The sequence below is a fragment of the Sinocyclocheilus rhinocerous genome, unplaced genomic scaffold, assembly GCF_001515625.1.
Source record: "Sinocyclocheilus rhinocerous isolate Xijiao unplaced genomic scaffold, SAMN03320098_v1.1 scaffold1538, whole genome shotgun sequence".
NCBI lineage: Eukaryota > Metazoa > Chordata > Actinopteri > Cypriniformes > Cyprinidae > Sinocyclocheilus > Sinocyclocheilus rhinocerous.
This window is the reverse complement of record NW_015661872.1, coordinates 363195-374838: the sequence shown is the minus strand read 5'-3', so window position 1 is coordinate 374838 and position 11644 is coordinate 363195. Positions and strand designations below refer to the sequence as shown.

General features: G+C 35.3%; 1 pseudogene; it reads right to left on the bottom strand.

Moving 5' to 3' along the window:
- The window catches only part of LOC107726605 (neuroblastoma-amplified sequence-like), a 158331-nt pseudogene that overhangs the window by 50388 nt on the left and 96299 nt on the right, over positions 1–11644 (bottom strand).

Genomic DNA, 11644 nt, shown 5'->3' with positions numbered 1-11644 from the left:
TATCTGCTGCCACTGCCAGACAAAAAAACGACGACAGCTGTGGTTAAATGTGCTAAAACGAGCAGACTGGACAGAAACGATCGTCAAAAATGCTCGCGTTTGCAGCGCACACTTCTTATCAGAAAAAGTATTGTCTTTTGTTGTTATGGGCGCGTGTACAGAATTCTTGCCATATGTCTATGTTTCTTGCATCTCATGCACCTAGACCTCAGTTATCATGAAAAAAGCCAGGAAATTTCAGTTTTGACAATATGGGACCTTTAAGGTCACTATATACTAGAAAAAGTAGATGTTTTTTGCATAGTACACAGGCACACAGTACTTACTCCGCCAGGCCCAGAATAGTCTCTTTCTTGTACTGGTTGTCGCTGCTAAATCTCTGCACATCAACTCCACGGCCGAGTCCCTGTAGCACCTGAGCTTGAGTAAAATCTGTCAGTCTCTCACTGTATAGTCTCAATTGACTAATCAGGGCCTGCAGTTCCTCATCTCCCCAATCACATCCAGCGTGGTCTGTCACATGCTTGGTCACAAGACGAATAAGCTCTCTAGGATCAGAATACATGGAAACAAAAATCAATGAATCAATACTGTTAAAAGAAGCAGTGAGTAAGACTGCAAAAACAGTGCTTAACTATGCAAAGTAGAATCCTACTTGGCACATTCTCTCCATGAAAATGAATTATACAATGACATCACATATACAAAGTCTTTGACCAAAACCAACTTATTCAACCATAAAACATTCTATTTCCAGGATTAAACTAAATTGTGAATCTCAGATTCATAATGTGGTCTCACACTTCTCGACCTGTACAGTATACAGCCTCCATTACTACTGTACACTATTGTAATCGTTATGCTAGGTAAGAATTTGAATTCCGTGCAATCTAGTTTGCCACGAGGAGAAATGAACAGGTTAAGGGCCTTGACAGAAGAACATGATCTAGAATGATTACTCACTAATCTATATGGAAATTATTACAACAGCATGTCATGAGTGTGATAACAGACTCTGATAATGGGAAGCTGTGTGGGATTGTGTATTATTGAACTTTGACCATTAAACAGCACGTGTTTTGAGCTGACAATACGGCAAGTATAAAAAGACAGTTTAGAGGTAAAGAACAAGGTACAAGAAAATAGAAACAGAGCACAACGACAGACAAGCATGATAAGGAAGATAAAGCACAGAGCAGGATAGAAGGATGAGAGAGATAGAAAAGACAGTGGAGTGAGAAAAAGACACAAGGAGTGGTACCTAGGATAAACTAGTTTTAATTTTTTTTTATTAATATTAAATACAAGGTAACACTTTAGTTTAGGGACCAATTCTCACTATTTACCAGTAGCTTATTAGCATGCATATTACTAGCATGTTGGCTGTTTGTTAGTACTTATAAAGCACATCAATGCCTTATTCTGCATGACCATATTTTAGATCCCTTAATATACCCCATTCCTAAACTTAACGGTTACCTTACTATTAATAAGCAGCAAATTAGGAGTTTATTGGCGCAAAAGTCATAGTTAATAGTTAGTTATTAGTGAGAATTGGTCCCTAAACTAAAGTATGACCAAATACAATTTTAAAGACAATTTAAATGTACATAAAATAAACAAATAATTATATTTAAAACATTAAAATTTACATTAGATATAATATTACATATATTAAACACCTACAGTATATATTACATTCAATATTGTTTATAAGCAGTAAATTAATTTAGTACAAAACAGTATTGTTTATCCTTACAATCAAACATTAAACTTTGTTAAATGTACCATGAGCTGCACAGACCCAACAATATACACAATTATTAAATTACAGAAAAAAACAGAATTTTATATTCTAGATCTTCAAATTTTTGTAATTTTATGTGTTTTTAGCATTTCTTTTTCTATTTTTTAATGTATTTTTATTTGTTTCAGTTTTAGTATTTTTAGTACTTCAATGTAAACTGGTTGCCAAGCCAACATTCACAATTTATTTATTTATTTTATATTATGATGTTTTCATATAATATTTATATTTTATTTAATTTAAAATAACTGAAAATTATTTTTTATTAGTTTTAATTAACAATATCAACACTGGTTTATCCTCACTGCAAGCATGTCCTGAATGTAGTCTGTCAAAATATAATTTACCATGTTGGCATCTACTACTCTGGCTACTTCTACCAACTGACACACGATTTTATGGTTAGCTGCATTTAAAATATTTTCCCCCCCGCTGTCTGTGACCAGAACAGACCTGTGACTCATTTTTAGGTCACCGGTTGAGAGCCACTGATCTGTGGGATGCAGAAACGAGACGTGATGGATGGATACGGCAAGCATTTGAACCCCCTCTCCGAGACAAGCTCTTTCATGATGAAACATCTTTATCCAGCTATTCCCTTTCTGTCTCTGTCTCATACTTTGTCTTTAGAGAGTGACAATCCAACCACAAGCAAGACTCACCCTGTAGCTTATCTGTCAATTCCCATCCATCTTTTGCTCTTCCTGTTGTTCACACCTGCCCTGTGTTATGTGTGCATGCAATCGGGTTCTCCGCGGGCCCTAGTGCGCATGTGAACTATAATAACCGACCCTGCGGCTGATGCGCTCGGAGATTCAGGCGGGTTTTAGACGGTAATTACCTTTAATGATGTTAAAAGACCTTTTTGGACGGGTTAATGTGCGAGGTTCACTGCATATTTGCATGTTTTTAGTCTTCAGTGCAGTAAAATAACAGGCTTATCTATTTATGCTAAATGTCCACAGGTGTGTGTACAAGAGTGCAGAGGTGGCCGGTTTAGTGCCTCTCCGTAGGGCCTCAAATATAATGCATGATCATTCATATTTTACGATTACAATTTTTTTTAATCGCAAATCAAAATAATAATGATAACTGCGGCATCTAAAAACACTCAAAAGGTTTGGGCGGAAAACTAGTGCGTGCTTACAAACACCTATTTAAATATAATGGGCACGCGGGTGGGCTGAATACGTCCTTGTGTGTGTGTTTGCTGTAGGCTTTGATGAACGGTTGTGTACTCTGTGGCTTGCTCTCACCCTGACAATTATGCTAAACAACGTTTTGATTCCTTTTCTCAAAGACAGAAGCGAGCAACTTGGCTTCGCCCACCAAAAATCCAGCAGGATGGGATAAAAAAAAAAGAAAAAAAAAAAGGAATTTTTTGTAAGAGATTAAAGCATCGCCTACTAATGCTTAATGTGTAAAAAGAAAAGGACCAAAAAAACAAACAAACAAACATTGTAGTGTTAAAAGGAACATCCATCAACATCAAATAAAAGGCTGATCACCGCATCCTCGCTGGTACTCAGAATGCAATATTAAATTACAAGCTCGCACTGTGTATGACAGATGCGGCACTGGCTGTGAATGCGTCAATCGATAATAATGTGTTTATCAAGCAACAATATCTCTGTAAGTATATTTCAAAGACCAAAGGTAGTCATTTAGCTGTCGTGCCATTTTATAATCATCCTGGAGTTCTGTCTGTTATTCCACATTAGCGAATGGATGCGTGGTACAGTATATATGGGCTGGTAACTGAAATTTTGGCAATACAAACCCTTCGGGGGTGATTCATGAACTAATGTGTCCTAAGCAAGACATTTCATCCTACAGCGGCGTATAGGATGATAATGTGGAAAAATATGACAGAAGATGGGTTTTATTGCAAATCTTTAATTCATTACTTCTTCACTATCGTTACCAATGATACTGTGTGACAGATTAGGTAATAAAAAGTCATGTTTTATCAAGTAAATCTATTAAAACTGAATCTACTACAGAAGATGATTAATTACAAATAATAGTTAATGGAATCTGAGTAGTGATTTTTAATTATGATCAAATTAATTGATATAATAATTATAAAAATTGATTATGATATTATATTATTAATATTATTACACATACACACATTACTGTTCAAAAATTTGGTGGCAGCAATATATATATATATATATTAATTGATATAATAATTATAAAAATTGATTATGATATTATATTATTAATATTATTACACATACACACATTACTGTTCAAAAATTTGGGGTGGCAGCAATATATATATATATATATATATACACATATATGCATATACAGCATAGCCTAGGCTTTTTTCAAAGATCTAAACCTCAAAAAGACAAATTTGATGAGAATGTATAAATGTCCCTTTATAATTTATTTTTGAAAGTGTTAATTAATAAAGTGTTAATTTGAAAGCGTCAAATTTAGCAGAACAGAACCATGTGGAGCAGAATTTTCAGAATTTTGGACAAAAACATCAGTTAGGTAGTTATTAGTAAATTAAGTAAACTAGAACAAACACAAACTACAATTCATCAAAGGCTAATTTACCTTTGTTTTAAACAAAGATCCATCTAAACTTAAGTAGCTTCAAAGATCGCAGATCTTTTCTTTGGACGAATAAAAGTAGAAACCATGCATTTCCAAGAATGCACTGCTTTCATTTAAGACATGCACTGCTTTCCAATTCAACAGACTCAGGAACAGAAAACAACACCGGTTACGGGAGAAAACACTTGCTCACTGTTAGTAGGGCGTCACAGTACAACAGGATCACAGACTCATTCCTACACGGAGAACATAATTATGCACTTAGATTTGAAAGAAACATCTTGTTGGGCTTAATTTGCAATGCAAAGCCAGCGCACCGTTTGAGATGGAGCAGAATTCATCCAGAGGCCCGACTGCACGCTCCTACGGACCTACTTACTTACAACACGTACATGTGCTGCCTGTGATAGTGATGATGTCTGAGGGGGATCTGCTTGGAAAAAAGGCAGAGGAAGCAAAGCACAGGGATGGATGTGTGACAGGCGAGAGAGAGATTATGTGTTACGTGAGAGAAAACGAGGAGGTTTAAATTAAGAGAAAAGGAAGGCTAAATGGATTACCATAAAAGAAATAAGTGGAGAGAGGGAGAGAAAAGGCAAATGAAGAGACAAATGGATAAAGACGATGCGAATTTGAAGAGGTACAAATGGCGGGGGCGTTTGAGGTCTGTTGTACAACTTGTCTGCCGCAAGACCGTCTCCTTCAACAAATATCAGCAAACACGAAGTGAAATGTCACTTGGAAAGAGAACAGATGAAAATAAAACACACAGAACATCATATTATTTCTCTTTCCATCAGCGGTAATGGATTTTCTCTAGCATTAAACCAACGCCACACAGAGGTACATTACCATCCATTAAGAAGAGTGTGTTCATGTGGATGTGTGAATTGCCATACGGTGTGCAGTAAACACTGGCCACTTATTACCTCAGCTCTTCTTTAAAAGAAAAAAAACGTTCTTAGTGCACATGTGGGCAAGCGTGTGGCTGTGGATTCAGAGAACTGTAACCTTGAAAAGATCTACGAACAATCATTTCCTTCCATTAGCTTTTGTATTGCTCTTTACAGGGGCAAGCCATTTAAAGTTTCCAGTTCGGACGTCAAAGACATTGAAAAAAGGAACAAGCTAAAGTATATATGTTAAGAGTCTGTCATTATTTTATTTCCTGCCGAGGTGCAATCGAAACACGGCTAAAAGGACATCAAATGGAAGCAAACAATAGACTTGTGACATGCATTATTTGAGTGTGTTTCGTTTTATCGCACACTCCTGGAGCAGCCCTGGGATTAACTGCGGCGCTCAAGGGTGAAACAGCGGCATGGGATCTCAGTTCACGAGTGCTTTAACATTTATTTTTTCTCGTTCTTAATACAGGCTCACTAAGCCTGGTTTTTGACTTGAGACATACAGTATAGTTTGGTCGTCATCGCAGCTACACTACAGTACAAAAGTTTGGGGTCAGTAAAATTGTTCAAAAAGATTTTTAATGCTTTTATTCAGCAAAGACATGTAACATTGATCAAAAACGACAGTGAAGACATTTATGATGTTACAAAAGGTTTCTATTTCAAATAAATGTTCTTCTTTTGAACTGCATATTCATCAAATAATTCTGGGAAAAAAACTATTTTTACTGTTTCCACAAAATAATTAGGCAGCACAACTGTTATGAACAATGATAAGATGATAATAAAAAATGTTTCTTAATCACCAAATCAGCATATTAGAATGATTTCTGAAGGATCATGTGACACGGAAGACTGGAGTAATGACTGCTGAAAATCAGAGGGAAAAATCCACAACAGGAATGAATTACATTTTAAAATATATCAAATAAAAAGTTCATTTAAATAGTATAATATAACATAATATAATATAATATATAATATTTCACAACATTGCTGTTATTACTTTTTTAAAAGTCAAAAGAATTTAGCCTTAGTGAGCATAAAATGCTTCTTTCAAAATTGTAAAAAAATAAAAATATAATATAATATAATATATAATATTTCACAACATTGCTGTTATTAGTTTTTTAAAAGTCAAAAGAATTTAGCCTTAGTGAGCATAAAATGCTTCTTTCAAAATTGTAAAAAAAAAAAAAAGTCTTATTGACTCCAAACCTTTGAACATTAGCGTAATTATAGACCACAAAAAGGGAAGAGTTTCAGACAAATCACAGTATTTTTTTAATTTAGTTTTTATGTCCCATTTGCGGGCAAGGTTAATAGTAAGAGAAAAATAGCTAATTTTTTAACTAATTTGCACTCATAACTTTGGGGAATTATTTCCCCACTTCAAAACATTTAAAGGGATAGTTCACCGAAAAATAAAAATGCTGTTCCTTCAAACCAGTATGACTTACTTCCTTCTGTGGAGCATAAAATAATATAATTTGAAAAACATCTATTTTTTGTCAATATAATGAATGTCATTGAGGTTCACTGTTGTTGGACCCCACTGTTCTTCAAAATATATTATTTTGTGTTCCATAAAAAAAGAAAGTCATACATGTTTGGAACAACTTGATGATGAGTAAATGAGAATTTTAGGCCAGGTAAAATGCCACTTTGTATACTGCACACTTGATCTTCCTGCAAACAGTGACTTTGTATCTGTGATCTGTGTGAAACTTATGACAGAGCCACAGTGCTGCTTCATATTTTTCACACTGCGATATAATTACAAGAACATTTCCTTGTGTTTTTTGTCATCCAACCTGTTCAGCCCGTAGCTAAGCAGAGAGCTGATAACTAAGTGACAGCTCTCAGAAAAGAACTGTGAAGACTCTGAAACAAACACAGACGGTTTCAAGCTCACAAGAGCAAAAAGTTGAATGACTTGAGTTCACAGAATTAGCTTGCAGGTCTAGTTGATTAAAACAAAATGTCTTCAAACTGTCAATCTTGTGTCAGCAGCAGCCAAGTGTTCACTGAAACTTTGTCTAAATATTCAAATACCAACTTCCGACTCATAATTTTCTTTCCGTATTTGTCTCATTTTTTAAGCCATATTTTGTAAAACCTGTTAGAATGTAAATTAAGAAAGCCAGAAGCTGTGAAACATTTGTATGTAATGTCTTTGAGTTTGTGTCGACATCCAACACAAATTGACTTGTGCACTTCTAGGTTTTCCTTCAAATTCAGTGCAGGGCTCTATGTTTGCATATTTCACAAGTCAAAGTCTCCAAAATTTAGGGGAACAGTCAAAGTTTCGTTTTTTAATGAGTGTAACATTAGTGTTACAAGCAGACCAGAAGTTGCCCTCCCTGAAGTCGAACTGAGGAAGAATGTAAATTGAAAGAAGCAGTGTGAAATGAGTCACTTTTTCATGATTTCCAGGATGATTCCGAAGTTTTGAACAAATATAAAAAGTTTCAGTCGGTGGAGAGGAAAAAGAAAAATTCACTCTGACACAGCACTTTCCACCAATACAATACACTAGGTTGTCCATTTATTGTTTTTATAACGGATTATTATTAAAAGCATGATTTTTTTAAAATTTGTAATTTTATGTTTTTTTAAATGTTAATGTAATCACTAGAATAATTTAAATCACAGTTTTCTTTTTTTATTATTTTTTTTTTACTGTTCCAAACTTCATGTACAATTGCTAGACCATAAAATAGCTCATTTAATATTTAGTTTGACCTTCTGAGGTTGACAATCAACCTTTTAAGCACTTCTTTGCTCAGACTATTTGTGAAAAGTGCCACACAATTCTTATTGCATTACAATCATCATTACAATTACAGTTCTTCATAACCCCATGCTTCACATCATAAACCTGTTGAGAAAACTTCAAGTCTTGATGTTTGCTCATAATGCTTGATAGGTTTTATGAAGTGTCAGCCAACTAGCACATAAACGCTGACCTATGATGAGGATGCTAGTGCTCATTGCAATAAAGTGTTGTTTTTGTGAGTCCGGTGGTCAAGAAAAACACGGTGTGAAAAGAAGACAGAGACAGTGTTCCTTCCTCGTTAACTAACAACTCTTAAAGTGAACTGAGAGGAGCATGCATCATTATAACAGAGAGAGAGAGAGAGAGGATGAGAGGAGACGAGACGAGAGTTACGAGAGGAATGAGAGGGAGAGATGCTGTGGTGCAACAGAGGGTGAAAATGAAAGATGGAATTATGATAATGGAGGGAGAGAGTAACAGGAAAAATGAGAAAAGAGGCATGCGGAGAGAACATGCAAAAATTCGCAGGGAAGCGGTAAAGTGCTGTCATGTGTAATGCCGATAAACCTGAAATATTACAAGAAAAGAGGAAAAGAATGACACCACAGGAGCTGTGTAAAAGAGACAGAGGTGGAATGTGCAGAGAAATGGGCAAAACAAAGAGAGAGAAAAGGCTGATACCGTTTTATCGGTCCGTTTCAAGGTGAGAACTTTTATTGTGTCGCTAATGAATTCTGTTCTTGACTCGTGTAAGAGTTTTGGAAACTTGCTAAAATGCCAGATAAAGAAGAATGGCTGTGGAATGGAGGGTGACAGAGAGAAAAGTGTATGTGCAGGCTTACCCGGTAAAGTGGGCTGCACTTGTCTTTAAAGCAGGATGCGAGGCGGGAGTAGATCTGAAGAGAGTAGTAATATGCGGCTAACAGCAGAGACAGTGCTGATGGAGGCTGCTTCTCAAAACAAGTGTTAGCATCCAACACCTGAAATAGAAAAAGACAAAAAGGTGCGTTCACACTGCACACTAATCTAATTTGGATTCTCTTTAGGAACACCATTGCACATACAGTACTGTGTTCAAACCACTGACTCATTCACTACATAGTGAATTTTGTGTGTGTGTGGGGGGGGTGGGGGGGGAGTAGCGTTTTTGGACACTTTGATGCAATATTGTGCACTTTGTGTGTTTTTATTTTTATTGTTAACAAAAACAAAAGTATTTTCGTTAACCAAAATAAAAACTAATATTACTAGGCAAAACTAGGAGACTAAATTTCAAAACATTTCAATGACCCAAAAACAAATTATTTATAAAATAAAAATGACCTCAGATTAATTTTAGTTTTAATAAAAAAAAAAAACTTTGGCAGCCCTAAAATGATCTAAAATTAAAACTTAATAAACACACACTAGAAAACTCATACATAATAGAACAAAGATTGAATTACAAATATACAAATGTAAAATTTGAATAAAATGCTCAAAACTATCACAATCCTGGCATGAAGTCACAAACACAATGCATAATAAACGGCGAACTACATCTGGATTGGATCGGATTGCAAACATCAGATTTCATTTGTTATAATAGTTAATTGAACCTACAACCCTAAAAAAACATTTTTTATTTCAAATAAAATTTCAAATAAAACTTTCATTTTAATGTAATGCACTAAATAGGGGTATCGGAACCGACAAAAATCATGATATTCAAATGATGAAAAACCGTTATCGCGTTAATTAGGGGTAGTATTGGTGATATTTAAAAATGAATAGTACACATGCACATGTTTTGCATGATGAAATATGAGGAGCCTCAACACATTTTAAAATTTTTCATGATTTCTATATATATCGTGATAGATAGTTTTTGTGAATTTTATTTTTACTATGATAATCGTGTAGTTAAAAATCTGATATCGTGACAGCCCTAGTACTGAAGTAACTAAAAGTAAAACTGAAATAAAAATGAATAAAACTATAAAAGAAATATAAAAAACACAAAAAAGAATCATTTAAAAAATACTAAAACTTGAACTAAAATGAAAAAGAAAATAGAAAAAAAAATATTAATAAAACTATAATAGTTACTCAGTCATACTAAAATAACATTGGTTCAGACCACAAAAATCTAAACAAAAAATAGTTTTGCTCCATTAAAAAAAATTATAAAAAAAATGTAAAAGTGACAAAAAGAAATGGGCCAAAGGGACGTTTGACACTTGCAGTAATGTCCATAATAATCAGGATGAGTACTTTGAGTGACTGCATGTCTCAGAAACTCGACCCATGAGGACCATCGAGGCTAAAGCAGTAGAGGAGGACAATGGCCACACTAAACTGCACATCAATTTCAACCCAGCTTCACCTGATAATGAACTGAGAGGCATCACCGGGGACATGCTATCAATTTTAAGCCCATCAAGATTTTTTTTCAGATGATTTCATTAGAGCATTAAACGATCTAGATCAGGAAAATGCAATAATACTTTGAAATGGAGGCCCTGGACATAACAGGACAGAGGTTAACTGCTATTAGACTTCATATTAGATTTTTAGCGACTTTTAAATGGTTTTATCTTTCAATACCGCACGCTTCTGGCTGCAGTGAGAGAAACAGTTATGAAAAACCATAATCTGAGGTACCAGAGCTCAAGCATGCCCTGCTGCACACACACACATACACACACACACAGTCACAGAGAGAGAGAATCTGCAAATAGAGCAGTCAGACTCACCTGAGGTAGAGTAGACGCTAAAATCACCGCAAGCGTCACGCGCGCTTCAGTACGAGTGGTAAACAAAACCACACTTCATTGACACAGAGACACGCAGAATTCATATTTAAATATTAATCGTTTTGCGGCTTAATATTTACACGTAGAGACCGAAATGACATGCCGTCGTGTAAATAAGATAAAAAACATAAGGCTATTTAATTTGCTTAATAAAAGAACAAGGTATAGACCTGTTCTATCGGAAAGGTAACTTTAAATGACTTCTGTTGTGATCTGGCGCTACAAAGAAAATATTATTCAATAAAATTAACTTGACCTTCAAGGGGGGCGGGGGGTGCCGTTGGCAGGGGCGGGCCGCCCTCCTAATATAATGGCAGGGGAAACATTACAGACCTAGGACATATTCTTATCTTCAACCAAAATACCATTTTAAAAAACAGTAAGTTCACAAGCAAAATCTCCTTCACATGTTTTTGTCCTAACCAGACACAACCAGGGTTGTGACAGTGAGGAAATTTTCCCACCGGTTAATCGCCGTGTGACAACACCGGTAATACCGGTATCACCGTGGGGGCAGGGGCGTTCCCTCTTTTCCTCGCTTTCCTTTGCTTTTAAATAGCTTGTAAAAGCAGCGTGAGCATTTTACTTTCACTTTCAAATAGTGGCAATTCGGAGTAAAGCAATTGTTTGTTTTTAGTTCGTTTGAATTTTCCCTCTTTTCCATCGCTTTTAAATAGCTTAAAAGCGCCGTGCGCATTTTACTTTCACTTTTGAATTAGTGGCAGTTATGCGTCAATTGCTTGAATGCAACAACAAAATACAACGTCAAACTCACTTTAGC